Here is a 20086-nt window from a genome sequence, read left to right on the forward strand (position 1 = left end):
TACCAGCAACACTATGTCACCATACCAGCAACACTATGTCACCATACCAGCAACACTATATCACCATACCAGCAACACTATGTCACCATACTATTTTCTGTGCTTCTCCTTCTCCTACCAGCAACACTATATCACCATACCAGCAACACTATGTCACCATACCAGCAACACTATGTCACCATACCAGCAACACTATGTCACCATACCAGCAACACTATGTCACCATACCAGCAACACTATATCACCATACCAGCAACACTATGTCACCATACCAGCAACACTATGTCACCATACCAGCAACACTATATCACCATACCAGCAACACTATGTCACCATACCAGCAACAATTTATCACCATACCAGCCCAGCAACACTATATCACCATACCAGCCCAGCAACACTATATCACCATACCAGCAACACTATATCACCATATCAGCAACAGTATGTCACCATACCAGCAACCCTATATCACCATACCAGCAACACTATGTCACCATACCAGCCCAGCAACACTATATCACCATACCAGCAACACTATATCACCATACCAGCAACACTATATCACCATACCAGCAACACTATATCACCATACCAGCAACACTATGTCACCATACCAGCAACACTATGTCACCATACCAGCAACACTATGTCACCATACCAGCAACACTATGTCACCATACCAGCAACACTATATCACCATACCAGCAACACTATGTCACCATACCAGCAACACTATGTCACCATACCAGCAACACTATATCACCATACCAGCAACACTATATCACCATACCAGCAACACTATATCACCATACCAGCAACACTATATCACCATACCAGCAACACTATATCACCATACCAGCAACACTATGTCACCATACTATTTTCTGTGCTTCTCCTTCTCCTACCAGCAACACTATATCACCATACCAGCAACACTATGTCACCATACCAGCAACACTATGTCACCATACCAGCAACACTATGTCACCATACCAGCAACACTATGTCACCATACCAGCAACACTATGTCACCATACCAGCAACACTATATCACCATACCAGCAACACTATGTCACCATACCAGCAACAATTTATCACCATACCAGCCCAGCAACACTATATCACCATACCAGCCCAGCAACACTATATCACCATACCAGCAACACTATATCACCATATCAGCAACAGTATGTCACCATACCAGCAACCCTATATCACCATACCAGCAACACTATGTCACCATACCAGCCCAGCAACACTATATCACCATACCAGCAACACTATATCACCATACCAGCAACACTATATCACCATACCAGCAACACTATATCACCATACCAGCAACACTATGTCACCATACCAGCAACACTATGTCACCATACCAGCAACACTATGTCACCATACCAGCAACACTATGTCACCATACCAGCAACACTATGTCACCATACCAGCAACACTATGTCACCATACCAGCCAGCAAATATCACCATACCAGCAACACTATATCACCATACCAGCAACACTATATCACCATACCAGCAACACTATGTCACCATACCAGCCCAGCAACACTATATCACCATACCAGCAACACTATGTCACCATACCAGCAACACATCACCATACCAGCAACACTATGTCACCATACCAGCAACACTATGTCACCATACCAGCAACACTATGTCACCATACCAGCAACACTATATCACCATACCAGCAACACTATGTCACCATACCAGCAACAATTTATCACCATACCAGCCCAGCAACACTATATCACCATACCAGCCCAGCAACACTATATCACCATACCAGCAACACTATATCACCATATCAGCAACAGTATGTCACCATACCAGCAACCCTATATCACCATACCAGCAACACTATGTCACCATACCAGCCCAGCAACACTATATCACCATACCAGCAACACTATATCACCATACCAGCAACACTATATCACCATACCAGCAACACTATGTCACCATACCAGCAACACTATGTCACCATACCAGCAACACTATGTCACCATACCAGCAACACTATGTCACCATACCAGCAACACTATGTCACCATACCAGCCCAGCAACACTATATCACCATACCAGCAACACTATATCACCATACCAGCAACACTATGTCACCATACCAGCCCAGCAACACTATATCACCATACCAGCAACACTATGTCACCATACCAGCAACACTATGTCACCATACCAGCAACACTATGTCACCATACCAGCAACACTATATCACCATACCAGCCCAGCAACACTATGTCACCATACCAGCAACACTATGTCACCATACCAGCAACACTATGTCACCATACCAGCAACACTATGTCACCATACCAGCAACACTATGTCACCATACCAGCCCAGCAACACTATGTCACCATACCAGCCCAGCAACACTATGTCACCATACCAGCAACACTATATCACCATACCAGCAACACTATGTCACCATACCAGCAACACTATATCACCATACCAGCAACACTATATCACCATACCAGCAACACTATATCACCAAACCAGCAACACTCTTCCTGAAAGAAAGAAAGCCAAAGAAAGCAATAAGAAATACAAACCTCAACTCTAAATGTATTAATATATAGAAGAATCTCTACTGTCTTCAGTTGAAACTGTAATCTCTACCCCCTGACTTGATCTCCGGTGTAAATCCTATTCAAATCTTTAAAGTTTCCCAGATAAATATGATGTAATCCGTTTATTTTACATTCAGATTAAATACACTTTTTTCTTGTTGTGAACCACTTTTTCGTTGAGTATTTATCTGGTCGTTTTATTTTAGATGACATAATTAAGTAGTATTAAACAACAAGTACATTTGTCTTTAAAAAAATAAAAAAACTTTAGTATTTAGTGTTTTTATTTTATATTTAGTTTATAACATGATGACGCTACATGAGCTATCTAATATATCGTAACTAAACCTTTAAAGTAACGTTGTTGTTGTTGTTGTTGTTGTTTATGTAATGTATTATTTAAATAAACAGTTTGTAAATGCTACGTTTGGTTTCATGATTGTGATTTTACTTGTCGAGGTCTTTACCTGGTTATATTACGCTCCAGATGGATAGCCTTACTAGCATGCTACGCTCCAGATGGATAGCCTTACTACCATGCTACGCTCCAGATGGATAGCCTTACTAGCATGCTACGCTCCAGATGGATAGCCTTACTAGCATGCTACGCTCCAGATGGATAGCCTTACTAGCATGCTACGCTCCAGATGGATGGCCTTACTAGATGGATAGCCTTACTAGCATGCTACGCTCCAGATGGATAGCCTTACTAGCATGCTACGCTCCAGATGGATAGCCTTACTAGCATGCTACGCTCCAGATGGATAGCCTTACTAGCATGCTACGCTCCAGATGGATAGCCTTACTAGCATGCTACGCTCCAGATGGATAGCCTTACTAGCATGCTACGCTCCAGATGGATAGCCTTACTAGCATGCTACGCTCCAGATGGATAGCCTTACTAGCATGCTACGCTCCAGATGGATAGCCTTACTAGCATGCTATGCTCCAGATGGATAGCCTTACTAGCATGCTACACTCCAGATGGATGGCCTTACTAGCATGCTACGCTCCAGATGGATAGCCTTACTAGCATGCTACGCTCCAGATGGATAGCCTTACTAGATGATCGTGTGGATGTTATATGCTTCTACTCTGTAGCTGTTAATTGGTCATTTTTGTGTGATGAGTAATCATCAGGTGGATGTTATACTGAATGAAAAGACAGCTGTTCATTGGTCCTTTTCTGAGGGGATTTTAAATAGTATCTGAACCCAGGTCTGAGGGGATTGTAAATAGTATCTGAACCCAGGTCTGAGGGGATTTTAAATAGTATCTGAACCCAGGTCTGAGGGGATTTTAAATAGTATCTGAACCCAGGTCTGAGGGGATTTTAAATAGTATCTGAACCCAGGTCTGAGGGGATTGTAAATAGTATCTGAACCCAGGTCTGAGGGGATTTTAAATAGTATCTGAACCCAGGTCTGAGGGGATTGTAAATAGTATCTGAACCCAGGTCTGAGGGGATTGTAAATAGTATCTGAACCCAGGTCTGAGGGGATTGTAAATAGTATCTGAACCCAGGTCTGAGGGGATTGTAAATAGTATCTGAACCCAGGTCTGAGGGGATTGTAAATAGTATCTGAACCCAGGTCTGAGGGGATTGTAAATAGTATCTGAACCCAGGTCTGAGGGGATTTGAAATGGTATCTGATCCCATGTCTGTGAGCCGGTAAAGTACCAGCCTAGTAAATCCCTGTCTATGCCAACAAAGGCCTGTGGGCTCACTGTGCCCAGCCTAGCCAGATCACACTGTTACATCAGAGAGAACACACACACACACACACACACACACACACACACACACACACACACACACACACACACACACACACTATTAAACAGGTCTAGACACCAGACCAGGTATTCACTTGGTTTTGAACTGTACTAAACACACATAGAGGCTAAAGCTGTAGGGGATGGAGTTGTAGAGGATGGAGCTGTAGGGGATGGAGTTGTAGTGGATGGAGCTGTAGAGGATGGAGCTGTAGAGGATGGAGCTGTAGTGGATGGAGCTGTAGAGGATGGAGCTGTAGTGGATGGAGCTGTAGTGGATGGAGCTGTAGAGGATGGAGCTGTAGAGGATGGAGTTGTAGAGGATGGAGTTGTAGAGGGTGGAGCTGTAGAGGATGGAGTTGTAGAGGATAGAGTTGTAGAGTGTGGAGTTGTAGGGGATGGAGTTGTAGAGGATGGAGTTGTAGGGGATGGAGTTGTAGAGGATGGAGCTGTAGGGGATGGAGTTGTAGTGGATGGAGCTGTAGAGGATGGAGTTGTGGAGTTGTAGGGGATGGAGTTGTAGAGGGTGGAGTTATAGGGGATGGAGTTGTAGAGGATGGAGTTGTAGAGGGTGGAGTTGTAGAGGATGGAGTTGTAGAGGGTGGAGTTGTAGAGGGTGGAGTTGTAGAGGGTGGAGTTGTAGAGGATGAAGTTGTAGAGGATGGAGTTGTAGAGGGTGGAGTTGTAGAGGATGGAGTTGTAGAGGGTGGAGTTGTAGAGGGTGGAGTTATAGGGGATGGAGTTGTAGAGGATGGAGTTGTAGAGGGTGGAGTTGTAGAGGATGGAGTTGTAGTGGATGGAGCTGTAGAGACCAGAGCTGTAGAGACCAGAGCTGTAGAGGATGGAGCTGTAGTGGATGGAGCTGTAGAGGATGGAGCTGTAGAGGATGGAGTTGTAGTGGATGGAGCTGTAGTGGATGGAGTTGTAGAGGATGGAGTTGTAGAGGATGGAGTTGTAGAGGGTGGAGTTGTAGAGGATGGAGTTGTAGAGGGTGGAGTTGTAGAGGATGGAGTTGTAGAGGGTGGAGTTGTAGGGGATGGAGTTGTAGAGGATGGAGTTGTAGGGGATGGAGTTGTAGAGGATGGAGTTGTAGAGGATGGAGTTGTAGAGGATGGAGCTGTAGAGGATGGAGTTGTGATGGAGTTGTAGGGGATGGAGTTGTAGAGGGTGGAGTTGTAGGGGATGGAGTTGTAGAGGATGGAGTTGTAGTGGATGGAGTTGTAGAGGATGGAGTTGTAGAGGGTGGAGTTGTAGAGGATGGAGTTGTAGAGGGTGGAGTTGTAGAGGATGGAGTTGTAGAGGATGGAGTTGTAGAGGGTGGAGTTGTAGAGGATGGAGTTGTAGAGGGTGGAGTTGTAGAGGGTGGAGAAGTAGGGGATGGAGTTGTAGAGGATGGAGTTGTAGAGGGTGGAGTTGTAGAGGATGGAGTTGTAGTGGATGGAGCTGTAGAGACCAGAGCTGTAGAGACCAGAGCTGTAGAGGATGGAGCTGTAGTGGATGGAGCTGTAGAGGATGGAGCTGTAGAGGATGAAGCTGTAGAGGATGGAGCTGTAGTGGATGGAGCTGTAGAGGGTGGAGTTGTAGAGGGTGGAGTTGTAGAGGATGAAGTTGTAGAGGATGGAGTTGTAGAGGGTGGAGTTGTAGAGGATGGAGTTGTAGAGGGTGGAGTTGTAGAGGGTGGAGTTATAGGGGATGGAGTTGTAGAGGATGGAGTTGTAGAGGGTGGAGTTGTAGAGGATGGAGTTGTAGAGGATGGAGCTGTAGGGGATGGAGTTGTAGTGGATGGAGCTGTAGAGGATGGAGCTGTAGAGGATGGAGCTGTAGAGGATGGAGCTGTAGGGGATGGAGTTGTAGTGGATGGAGCTGTAGAGGATGGAGTTGTAGAGGATGGAGTTGTAGAGGATGGAGCTGTAGAGGGTGGAGCTGTAGAGGATGGAGTTGTAGAGGGTGGAGTTGTAGAGGATGGAGTTGTAGAGTGTGGAGTTGTAGGGGATGGAGTTGTAGAGGATGGAGTTGTAGGGATGGAGCTGTAGAGGATGGAGCTGTAGGGATGGAGTTGTAGTGGATGGAGCTGTAGAGGATGGAGTTGTGGAGTTGTAGGGATGGAGTTGTAGAGGGTGGAGTTATAGTTGGGGATGGAGTTGTAGAGGATGGAGTTGTAGAGGGTGGAGTTGTAGAGGATGGAGTTGTAGAGGGTGGAGTTGTAGAGGGTGGAGTTGTAGAGGGTGGAGTTGTAGAGGGTGGAGTTGTAGAGGATGAAGTTGTAGAGGATGGAGTTGTAGAGGGTGGAGTTGTAGAGGATGGAGTTGTAGAGGGTGGAGTTGTAGAGGGTGGAGTTATAGGGGATGGAGTTGTAGAGGACGGAGTTGTAGAGGGTGGAGTTGTAGAGGATGGAGTTGTAGTGGATGGAGCTGTAGAGACCAGAGCTGTAGAGACCAGAGCTGTAGAGGATGGAGCTGTAGGGGATGGAGTTGTAGTGGATGGAGCTGTAGAGGATGGAGCTGTAGAGGATGGAGCTGTAGTGGATGGAGCTGTAGAGGATGGAGCTGTAGTGGATGGAGCTGTAGAGAACAGAGCTGTAGTGGATGGAGCTGTAGAGGATGGAGCTGTAGAGGATGGAGTTATGGAGGATGGAGTTGTAGAGGATGGAGCTGTAGAGACCAGAGCTGTAGAGATCAGAGCTGTAGAGGATGGAGCTGTAGTGGATGGAGCTGTAGTGGATGGAGCTGTAGAGGATGGAGCTGTAGAGACCAGAGCTGTAGAGGTGGATCAGAGCTGTAGTGGATGGAGCTGTAGAGGATGGAGCTGTAGAGGATGGAGCTGTAGAGGATGGAGCTGTAGAGGATGGAGCTGTAGAGGATGGAGCTGTAGAGGATGGAGCTGTAGTGGATGGAGCTGTAGTGGATGGAGCTGTAGTGGATGGAGCTGTAGAGGATGGAGCTGTAGAGGATGGAGCTGTAGAGGATGGAGCTGTAGAGGATGGAGCTGTAGAGGATGGAGCTGTAGAGGATGGAGCTGTAGAGGATGGAGCTGTAGAGGATGGAGCTGTAGAGGATGGAGCTGTAGAGGATGAAGCTGTAGAGGATGGAGCTGTAGAGGATGGAGCTGTAGAGGATGGAGCTGTAGAGGATGGAGCTGTAGAGGATGGAGCTGTAGAGGATGGAGCTGTAGAGGATGGAGCTGTAGAGGATGAAGCTGTAGAGGATGGAGCTGTAGAGGATGGAGCTGTAGAGGATGGAGCTGTAGAGGATGGAGCTGTAGTGGATGGAGCTGTAGAGGATGGAGCTATAGAGGATGGAGCTGTAGAGGATGGAACTGTAGAGGATGGAGCTATAGAGGATGGAGCTGTAGAGGATGGAACTGTAGTGAATGGAGCTGTAGAGGATGGAGTTGTGGAGTTGTAGGGGATGGAGTTGTAGAGGGTGGAGTTATAGGGGATGGAGTTGTAGAGGATGGAGTTGTAGAGGGTGGAGTTGTAGAGGATGGAGTTGTAGAGGGTGGAGTTGTAGAGGGTGGAGTTGTAGAGGGTGGAGTTGTAGAGGATGGAGCTGTAGAGGATGGAGCTGTAGAGGATGGAACTGTAGAGGATGGAGCTGTAGAGGATGGAGCTGTAGAGGATGGAACTGTAGTGAATGGAGCTGTAGAGGATGGAGTTGTGGAGTTGTAGGGGATGGAGTTGTAGAGGGTGGAGTTATAGGGGATGGAGTTGTAGAGGATGGAGTTGTAGAGGGATGGAGCTGTAGAGGATGGAGTTGTAGAGGGTGGAGTTGTAGAGGGATGGAGTTGTAGAGGGTGGAGCTGTAGAGGATGAAGTTGTAGAGGGTGGAGTTGTAGAGGATGGAGTTGTAGAGGATGGAGCTGTAGAGACCAGAGCTGTAGAGATCAGAGCTGTAGTGGATGGAGCTGTAGTGGATGGAGCTGTAGAGGATGGAGCTGTAGAGGATGAAGCTGTAGAGGATGGAGCTGTAGTGGATGGAGCTGTAGAGGATGAAGCTGTAGAGGATGGAGCTGTAGAGGATGGAGCTGTAGAGGATGGAGCTGTAGAGGATGGAGCTGTAGAGGATGGAGCTGTAGAGGATGGAGCTGTAGAGGATGGAGCTGTAGTGGATGGAGCTGTAGTGGATGGAGTTGTAGAGGATGGAGTTATGGAGGATGGAGTTGTAGAGGATGGAGCTGTAGAGACCAGAGCTGTAGAGACCAGAGCTGTAGAGAATGGAGCTGTAGAGGATGGAGCTGTAGAGGATGGAGCTGTAGAGGATGGAGTTGTAGAGGATGGAGCTGTAGTGGATGGAGCTGTAGTGGATGGAGCTGTAGAGGATGGAGCTGTAGTGGATGGAGCTGTAGAGGATGGAGCTGTAGAGGATGGAGCTGTAGTGGATGGAGCTGTAGAGGATGGAGCTGTAGTGGATGGAGCTGTAGAGGATGGAGCTGTAGAGGATGGAGCTGTAGAGGATGAAGCTGTAGAGGATGGAGCTGTAGAGGATGGAGCTGTAGTGGATGGAGCTGTAGAGGATGGAGCTGTAGAGGATGGAGCTGTAGAGGATGAAGCTGTAGAGGATGGAGCTGTAGAGGATGGAGCTGTAGAGGATGGAGCTGTAGAGGATGGAGCTGTAGTGGATGGAGCTGTAGAGGATGGAGCTGTAGAGGATGGAGCTGTAGAGGATGGAGCTGTAGTGGATGGAGCTGTAGAGGATGGAGCTGTAGAGGATGGAGCTGAATTGGATGGAGCTGTAGTGGATGGAGCTGTAGAGGATGAAGCTGTAGAGGATGGAGCTGTAGAGGATGGAGCTGTAGAGGATGGAGCTGTAGAGGATGAAGCTGTAGAGGATGGAGCTGTAGAGGATGGAGCTGTAGTGGATGGAGCTGTAGTGGATGGAGCTGTAGAGGATGGAGCTGTAGTGGATGGAGCTGTAGAGGATGGAGCTGTAGAGGATGGAGCTGTAGAGGATGGAGCTGTAGTGGATGGAGCTGTAGAGGATGGAGCTGTAGTGGATGGAGCTGTAGAGGATGGAGCTGTAGAGGATGGAGCTGTAGAGGATGGAGCTGTAGAGGATGGAGCTGTAGAGGATGGAGCTGTAGAGACCAGTAGATGGTAAATATAACTACACATCAAAGATAGATAGACAGATAGACGAGCGATTAAGAGCGTTGGGCTCGTAACCTAAAGGCCGACTTGGTGAAAAATATGTCCGTCTGTCTAAAGATCAGAGAATCAACAGTCTGTATAGGTAATCTCTGTCTGTCTGTCTGTCTGTCTGTCTGTCTGTCTGTCCTCCGTCTGTCCACCGTCCGTCCGTCCGTCCGTCCGTCCGTCCGTCCGTCCGTCCGTCCGTCCGTCCGTCCGTCCGTCTGTCTGTCTGTCTAAAGATCAGAGAATTAACAGAGTCTATATAAGTCATCTCTGTCTGTCTGGAGGGATGGAAAACAGACTAAGGGGTAGAAGAAGAGTGGGTTGGATCAGGGGAGGCGGGATGTGTATGTGTGTGTGTGTGTGTGTGTGTGTGTGTGTGTGTGTGTGTGTGTGTGTGTGTGTGTGTGTGTGTGTGTGTGTGTGTGTGTGTGTGTGTGTGTGTGTGTGTGTGTGTGTGTGTGTGTGTGTTTGTTGAGCAATGCAGAGGCATTGTACACGAACCAGTGTATGGGTGGTAACAGGATAAACACACCAGTGTATGGGTGGTAACAGGATAAACACACCAGTGGTAACAGGATAAACACACCAGTGGTAACAGGATAAACGCACCAGTGTTAACAGGATAAACACACCAGTGTTAACAGGATAAACACACCAGTGTTAACAGGATAAACACACCAGTGTATGGGTGTTAACAGGATAAACACACCAGTGTAAACACACCATGGGTGGTAACAGGATAAAGGATAACAGGACACCAGTGTATGGGTGGTAACAGGATAAACACACCAGTGGTAACAGGATAAACACACCAGTGGTAACAGGATAAACACACCAGTGGTAACAGGGTGGTAACAGGATAAACACACCAGTGTATGGGTGGTAACAGGATAAACACACCAGTGTAACAGGATGGTGGTAACAGGATAAACACACCAGTGGTAACAGGATAAACAACCACACAGGATAAACACACCAGTGGTAACAGGATAAACACACCAGTGTATAACAGGGTGGTAACAGGATAAACACACCAGTGGTAACAGGATAAACACACCAGTGGTGGTAACAGGATAAACACACCAGTGGTAACAGGATAAACACACCAGTGGTAACAGGATAAACACACCAGTGTTAACAGGATAAACACACCAGTGTTAACAGGATAAACACACCAGTGTATGGGTGGTAACAGGATAAACACACCAGTGTATGGGTGGTAACAGGATAAACACACCAGTGTATGGGTGGTAACAGGATAAACACACCAGTGTATGGGTGGTAACAGGATAAACACACCACCAGTGTATGAGTGGTAACAGGATAAACACACCAGTGGTAACAGGATAAACACACCAGTGGTAACAGGATAAACACACCAGTGGTAACAGGGGTGGTAACAGGATAAACACACCAGTGGTAACAGGATAAACACACCAGTGGTAACAGGATAAACACACCAGTGGTAACAGGATAAACACACCAGTGTTGGTGTTAACAGGATAAACACACCAGTGTTAACAGGATAAACACACCAGTGTTAACAGGATAAACACACCAGTGGTAACAGGATAAACACACCAGTGTACAGGGTGGTAACAGGATAAACACACCAGTGTATGGGTGGTAACAGGATAAACACACCAGTGTATGGGTGGTAACAGGATAAACACACCAGTGTATGGGTGGTAACAGGATAAACACACCAGTGTATGGGTGGTAACAGGATAAACACACCAGTGTATGTAACAGGTGGTAACAGGATAAACACACCAGTGTATGGTGGTAACAGGATAAACACACCAGTGTGTAACAGGATAAACACACCAGTGGTAACAGGATAAACACACCAGTGGTGGATAAACAACAGGATAAACACACCAGTGGTAACAGGATAAACACACCAGTGTTAACAGGATAAACACACCAGTGTATGGAGGTAACAGGATAAACACACCAGTGGTAACAGGATAAACACACCAGTATATGGTGTTAACAGGATAAACACACCAGTGGTGGTAACAGGATAAACACACCAGTGTATGGTGGTAACAGGATAAACACACCAGTGGTAACAGGATAAACACACCAGTGTTAACAGGATAAACACACCATGGTGTAACAGGATGGTGGTAACAGGATAAACACACCAGTGGTAACAGGATAAACACACCAGTGGTAACAGGATAAACACACCAGTGGTAACAGGATAAACACACCAGTGTATGGGTGGTAACAGGATAAACACACCAGTAGTGGATGTGTAACAGGATAAACACACCAGTGTATGGGATGGTAACAGGATAAACACACCAGTGTTAACAGGATAAACACACCAGTGTTAACAGGATAAACACACCAGTGGTAACAGGATAAACACACCAGTGTTAACAGGATAAACACACCAGTGTATGGGTGGTAACAGGATAAACACACCAGTGTTAACAGGATAAACACACCAGTGTATGGTGGTAACAGGATAAACACACCAGTGGTAACAGGATAAACACACCAGTGGTAACAGGATAAACACACCAGTGGTAACAGGATAAACACACCAGTGTTAACAGGATAAACACACCAGTGTATGGATGTTAACAGGATAAACACACCAGTGTAACAGGATAAACACACCAGTGGTAACAGGATAAACACACCAGTGTATGGGTGGTAACAGGATAAACACACCAGTGTTAACAGGATAAACACACCAGTGTTAACAGGATAAACACACCAGTGTATGGTGTTAACAGGATAAAGGACCAGTGGTAACAGGATAAACACACCAGTGTTAACAGGATAAACACACCAGTGTTAACAGGATAAACACACCAGTGGTAACAGGATAAACACACCAGTGGTAACAGGATAAACACACCAGTGGTAACAGGATAAACACACCAGTGTTAACAGGATAAACACACCAGTGTTAACAGGATAAACACACCAGTGTTAACAGGATAAACACACCAGTGGTAACAGGATAAACACACCAGTGTATGGGTGGTAACAGGATAAACACACCAGTGGTAACAGGATAAACACACCAGTGGTAACAGGATAAACACACCAGTGGTAACAGGATAAACACACCAGTGTTAACAGGATAAACACACCAGTGTTAACAGGATAAACACACCAGTGGTAACAGGATAAACACACCAGTGGTAACAGGATAAACACACCAGTGTTAACAGGATAAACACACCAGTGGTAACAGGATAAACACACCAGTGTTAACAGGATAAACACACCAGTGTTAACAGGATAAACACACCAGTGTATGGGTGGTAACAGGATAAACACACCAGTGTTAACAGGATAAACACACCAGTGTATGGGTGGTAACAGGATAAACACACCAGTGTTAACAGGATAAACACACCAGTGTTAACAGGATAAACACACCAGTGTTAACAGGATAAACACACCAGTGGTAACAGGATAAACACACCAGTGTATGGGTGGTAACAGGATAAACACACCAGTGTTAACAGGATAAACACACCAGTGTTAACAGGATAAACACACCAGTGGTAACAGGATAAACACACCAGTGGTAACAGGATAAACACACCAGTGTTAACAGGATAAACACACCAGTGTAACAGGATAAACACACCAGTGGTAACAGGATAAACACACCAGTGGTAACAGGATAAACACACCAGTGTACCAGTGGTAACAGGATAAACACACCAGTGTGGTAACAGGATAAACACACCAGATAAATATGGTGGTAACAGGATAAACACACCAGTGGTAACAGGATAAACACACCAGTGTATGGTGGTAACAGGATAAACACACCAGTGGTAACAGGATAAACACACCAGTGGTAACAGGATAAACACACCAGTAACAGGTAAATGGTGGTAACAGGATAAACACACCAGTGTTAACAGGATAAACACACCAGTGTAACAGGATAAACACACCAGTGTTAACAGGATAAACACACCAGTGTATGGGTGGTAACAGGATAAACACACCAGTGGTAACAGGATAAACACACCAGTGGTAACAGGATAAACACACCAGTGTTAACAGGATAAACACACCAGTGTATGGTGGTAACAGGATAAACACACCAGTGTTAACAGGATAAACACACCAGTGTTAACAGGATAAACACACCAGTGGTAACAGGATAAACACACCAGTGTTAACAGGATAAACACACCAGTGTATGGGTGGTAACAGGATAAACACACCAGTGTTAACAGGATAAACACACCAGTGTATGGTGGTAACAGGATAAACACACCAGTGGTAACAGGATAAACACACCAGTGGTAACAGGATAAACACACCAGTGGTAACAGGATAAACACACCAGTGTTAACAGGATAAACACACCAGTGTTAACAGGATAAACACACCAGTGTTAACAGGATAAACACACCAGTGGTAACAGGATAAACACACCAGTGGTAACAGGATAAACACACCAGTGGTAACAGGATAAACACACCAGTGTTAACAGGATAAACACACCAGTGTATGGTGGTAACAGGATAAACACACCAGTGTTAACAGGATAAACACACCAGTGTTAACAGGATAAACACACCAGTGTATGGTGGTAACAGGATAAACACACCAGTGTTAACAGGATAAACACACCAGTGTTAACAGGATAAACACACCAGTGTATGGTGGTAACAGGATAAACACACCAGTGTTAACAGGATAAACACACCAGTGTTAACAGGATAAACACACCAGTGGTAACAGGATAAACACACCAGTGGTAACAGGATAAACACACCAGTGGTAACAGGATAAACACACCAGTGGTAACAGGATAAACACACCAGTGTTAACAGGATAAACACACCAGTGTATGGTGTTAACAGGATAAACACACCAGTGTACAGGATAAACACACCAGTGGTAACAGGATAAACACACCAGTATGGGTGGTAACAGGATAAACACACCAGTGGTAACAGGATAAACACACCAGTGGTAACAGGATAAACACACCAGTGGTAACAGGATAAACACACCAGTGGTAACAGGATAAACACACCAGTGGTAACAGGATAAACACACCAGTGGTAACAGGATAAACACACCAGTGGTAACAGGATAAACACACCAGTGGTAACAGGATAAACACACCAGTGTTAACAGGATAAACACACCAGTGTATGGGTGGTAACAGGATAAACACACCATGGGTGGTAACAGGATAAACACACCAGTGTACAGGGTGTTAACAGGATAAACACACCAGTGTATGGGTGGTAACAGGATAAACACACCAGTGTTAACAGGATAAACACACCAGTGTTAACAGGATAAACACACCAGTGTATGGGTGGTAACAGGATAAACACACCAGTGTAACAGGATGGTGGTAACAGGATAAACACACCAGTGTATGGGTGGTAACAGGATAAACACACCAGTGGTTAACAGGATAAACACACCAGTGTTAACAGGATAAACACACCAGTGTACAGGATAACAGGATAAACACACCAGTGGTAACAGGATAAACACACCAGTGGTAACAGGATAAACACACCAGTGTTAACAGGATACACACCAGTGTATGGGTGGTAACAGGATAAACACACCAGTGGTAACAGGATAAACACACCAGTGTATGGGTGGTAACAGGATAAACACACCAGTGTTAACAGGATAAACACACCAGTGTTAACAGGATAAACACACCAGTGGTAACAGGATAAACACACCAGTGTTAACAGGATAAACACACCAGTGTATGGGTGGTAACAGGATAAACACACCAGTGGTAACAGGATAAACACACCAGTGTTAACAGGATAAACACACCAGTGGTAACAGGATAAACACACCAGTGGTAACAGGATAAACACACCAGTGGTAACAGGATAAACACACCAGTGGTAACAGGATAAACACACCAGTGTTAACAGGATAAACACACCAGTGGTAACAGGATAAACACACCAGTGGTAACAGGATAAACACACCAGTGGTAACAGGATAAACACACCAGTGTATGGTGGTAACAGGATAAACACACCAGTGTTAACAGGATAAACACACCAGTGTTAACAGGATAAACACACCAGTGTATGGTGGTAACAGGATAAACACACCAGTGTTAACAGGATAAACACACCAGTGTATGGGTGGTAACAGGATAAACACACCAGTGTTAACAGGATAAACACACCAGTGTTAACAGGATAAACACACCAGTGTATGGTGTTAACAGGATAAACACACCAGTGGTAACAGGATAAACACACCAGTGTTAACAGGATAAACACACCAGTGTTAACAGGATAAACACACCAGTGTACGGTTCCGGTTAACAGGATAAACACACCAGGTGGTAACAGGATAACTTTTTCATTACATTTCATTATAGTACAACAGTTGATTTGTCTAATCACACCAGTAGCTACATAGCCGTCCTTGTATCAGGATAAACACACCATTTCGTCGCCCTAACGTAGCCTTCACTGCTATTCGCCCAGGAGCTAGCTAACGACACAGATTAGCATCACTGTAGTGCTATTCACTCAACACACTTGATTAGTTCAGTGTTAACTAGCTACATAGCTGTCTTTGTTAACAAGATAATTGTGTAGTTTAGTGTGTGTAGCCTTGGAGTGATTATCTTAATTCACTGAGGTTCAGGATAAACCAGCTATTTGTGTCCTTAACAGGAGAAACTAGCTAGCCAACAGCTAACTGCTAACAGCTAGCCAACGTCTGCTGTTTTGAATTAAACAACCCGTGTCAGGTGGTTTAACAGGATAAACACAGCGGTTTGATTTGGTGGCTAACTGGATAAACACACTTTGTTTCAAAGATAATTGTGTAGTCTAGACCGTTAACAGGATAAGCCAGCCATTGTCGTTCTTTTAACTCAACGTAACGTAAACACACCAGTAGCTAGCCAGCTAGGTAAGCAGCACTGTAGATAAAATTATTACACTCACGGAACGAGTGATTAGTGTAGTGTCAACAACGCAGTACTGCCAGATAGCCTACTTTAGCAGTACTGTATCATTTTAGTCAAAAGATTCCAGTGTTAACTTTCTGAACATTCGAGACAGGTAGTCCACTTGTCATTCCAATTTCCTTGCATTAGCGTAGCCAGGATAGCCTGTCAACTATGTGTCTGTCTATCCCTGTTCTCTCCAGTCTGCACAGACCATACAAACGCTCCACACACCACCCTAACCTGGTGGTCCCAGGATAAACACACCACGTGGAGTTCCAGGTCTCTGGTAGCCTCTGGAACTGCCAATCTGCGGCCAACAAGGCAGAGTTCATCTCAGCCTATGCCTCCCTCCAGTCCCTTGACTTCTTGGCACTGACGGAAACATGGATCACCACAGATAACACACTAGTCCTACTGGTGGTCTCCTCGTCCGCCCACGTGTTACACACCCCGAGAGCTTCTGGTCAGCGGGGTGGTAACAGGATCCTCATCTCTCCCAGTGGTCTTTTCTCTTTCTCCCCTTACCCATCTGTCTATTGCCTCCTTTGAATTCCATGCTGTCACAGTTACCAGTTTCAAGGATAACATCCTTATCATTTATCGCCCTCCAGGTTCCTCGGAGAGTCAATGAGCTTGATGCCTTGATAAGTCCTTTCCTGAGGACGGCTCACCTCTCACAGTTCTGGGGATAAACACCCCACGTCTACCTTTGACTCATTCCACTCTGTCTTTAACTCTTTTGACCTCACCCTCTCACCCTCCCCCCACTCACAAGGCAGGCACACGCTTGACCTCATCACCAGATGCTGTTCTTCCACTAACCTCAAACTCCCTCCAAGTCTCCGACCACTACCTTGTATCCTTTTCCCTCTCGCTCTCATAAACACTTCCCCAGTGCCCTACTCGGTGGTAACAGGATAAACACACCAGTGGTAATCCAGGATAAACACACCATCTGGTGATTCTGGATCAAACACACCAGTGCATCCTTTGATAAACATCCTCCAGGTGGTAACAGGATAAACACACCCGCTCCGTGGCTACGACTCATTGGATCACAGAACAACAGGCACCAGTGGAAATGGAGGAAAACACACCAGTGGGACCAGGATAAACATTTTCCTCCTCTGTCTCTGCTGCTAAAGCCACTTTCTACCAACTAAATTCCAAGCATCTGGTAACCCTAGGAAGCTCTTTGCCACCTTCTCCTCAGTCCTGAATCCTCCCCCCTCCCTAAACACACTGCAGATGGTCAACCATTTTGAAAAGAAGGTCGATGCGATCCTCGTTTGCTAACAGTCAAACACACCAGTGGTTCTGATACACTGCCCTACCCTATGCTCTGACCTCTTTCTCCCCTCTCTCTCCAGATGAAACACACCACGGTGGTAACAAGGATAAACCCACCAGTCTTCTCCAGACCAGGATAAACACACCCAGTGCTCATCAACTCATCCCACCGCTGGTAACAGGATAAACCCTCCCGTCTTCAAGAGAGGAGAGTTGCACACCCTTCTGTAAAGGATAAACCCTCCGATGTCAACAACTACAGACCAGTATCCCTTCTCTCAGGATCCAAAACTCCAGCGTGCCGTATGGCCAGTCTACAGGCTATCTCTCTCAGAATGACCTTCTTGATCCAAATCAGTCACTAGTCATTCAACTGAGACTGCTCTTCTCTGTATGGAGGCGCTCCGCACTGATAAAGCTAAACTCTCCTCTGCTCTCATCAGGATAGACCATCGGCTGCCTTCGATACTGTGAACCATCAGATCCTCCTCTCCACCCTCTCCAGGATAAACACACGCAGATTGCGTCCTACCTGACAGGTAAACTCCACCAGGTGGCGTGGTAAATCTGTCTCCTCACCACGCGCTCTCACCACTGGTAAACACCCCAGGGCTCTGTTCTAGGATAAACACACCAAGTCACTTGGCTCAGGATAAACACACCATGGTCTCTCCTATCATTGCTATGCAGACGACACACAATTAATCTTCTCCACCCCCTTCTGATGACCAGGTAAACACACCTGCATGTCTGGCAGACAATCAGTGTGGATAAACACCACCTCAGTGAACCTCAGCAAACACACCAGTTCCTGGGGGTAACAGGATAAACACGTTCCATGATCTCGCCATCAGGATAAACACTCCATTGTGTCCTCCTCCCAGAGCGCTAAGAACCTTGGCGTGATCCTGGACAACACCCTGACGTTCTCAACTAACATCAAGGCGGTGTCCCGTTCCAGGATAAACACACCAGTGTACGATGCCTCACACAGGAAGCGGCGCAGGGATAACCAGGCAGTTGTCAACAGGATAAACACACCGCTGTTGGCTGGGCTCCCTGCCTGTGCCATTAAACTACAATCATCCAACACACGCAGCCCGTCTGGGTGTTAACAGGATAAACACACCCGCTCCTCCGCTCTCTCCACTGGTAACAGGATAAACGCATCCGCTACAAGACCATGGTAAACGCCACGGAGCTGTGATGGGGTTAACAGGATAAACACTCCAGGCTCTGATCAGGCCCTACACCCAAACAAGGGCACTAAATCCACCAGTGGCCTATGGGTCCCTACCACAGGATAAGTCGCTCAGCCCAGTCAAAACTGGCTGCTCTGGCCCCCAATGGTGGAACAGGATAAACACACCAGGACAGCGGAGTCAATCACCACCTTCCGGAGACACCTGATAACCCCACCTCTTCAAGGATAAACCAGGATAGTGGTAACAGGATAAACAATCCTTCTCACCCCCCTTCTCCCCCAACAAGATTTAGATGCAAGTGGCTGTTCCACTGGTTGTCAACAGGATAAATGCACCAGTTTGTAAGTCGCTCTGGATAAGAGCGTCTGGTAACAGGATAAATGTAATGTAAATGTAACAGGATAAACACACCAGTGGTAACAGGATAAACACACCAGTGTATGGGTGGTAACAGGATAAACACACCAGTGTTAACAGGATAAACACACCAGTGGTAACAGGATAAACACACCAGTGTTAACAGGATAAACACACCAGTGGTAACAGGATAAACACACCAGTGGTAACAGGATAAACACACCAGTGGTAACAGGATAAACACACCAGTGTTAACAGGATAAACACACCAGTGGTAACAGGATAAACACACCAGTGTATGGGTGGTAACAGGATAAACACACCAGTGGTAACAGGATAAACACACCAGTGTAACAGGATAAACACACCAGTGTTAACAGGATAAACACACCAGTGTATGGGTGTTAACAGGATAAACACACCAGTGTTAACAGGATAAACACACCAGTGTTAACAGGATAAACACACCAGTGTATGGTGTTAACAGGATAAACACACCAGTGTTAACAGGATAAACACACCAGTGTTAACAGGATAAACACACCAGTGGTAACAGGATAAACACACCAGTGTATGGTGGTAACAGGATAAACACACCAGTGTTAACAGGATAAACACACCAGTGTTAACAGGATAAACACACCAGTGTTAACAGGATAAACACACCAGTGTTAACAGGATAAACACACCAGTGTTAACAGGATAAACACACCAGTGGTAACAGGATAAACACACCAGTGTTAACA

The sequence above is a fragment of the Oncorhynchus keta genome, unplaced genomic scaffold (genome assembly GCF_023373465.1).
Source record: "Oncorhynchus keta strain PuntledgeMale-10-30-2019 unplaced genomic scaffold, Oket_V2 Un_scaffold_17573_pilon_pilon, whole genome shotgun sequence".
In the NCBI taxonomy this organism is placed as follows: domain Eukaryota; kingdom Metazoa; phylum Chordata; class Actinopteri; order Salmoniformes; family Salmonidae; genus Oncorhynchus; species Oncorhynchus keta.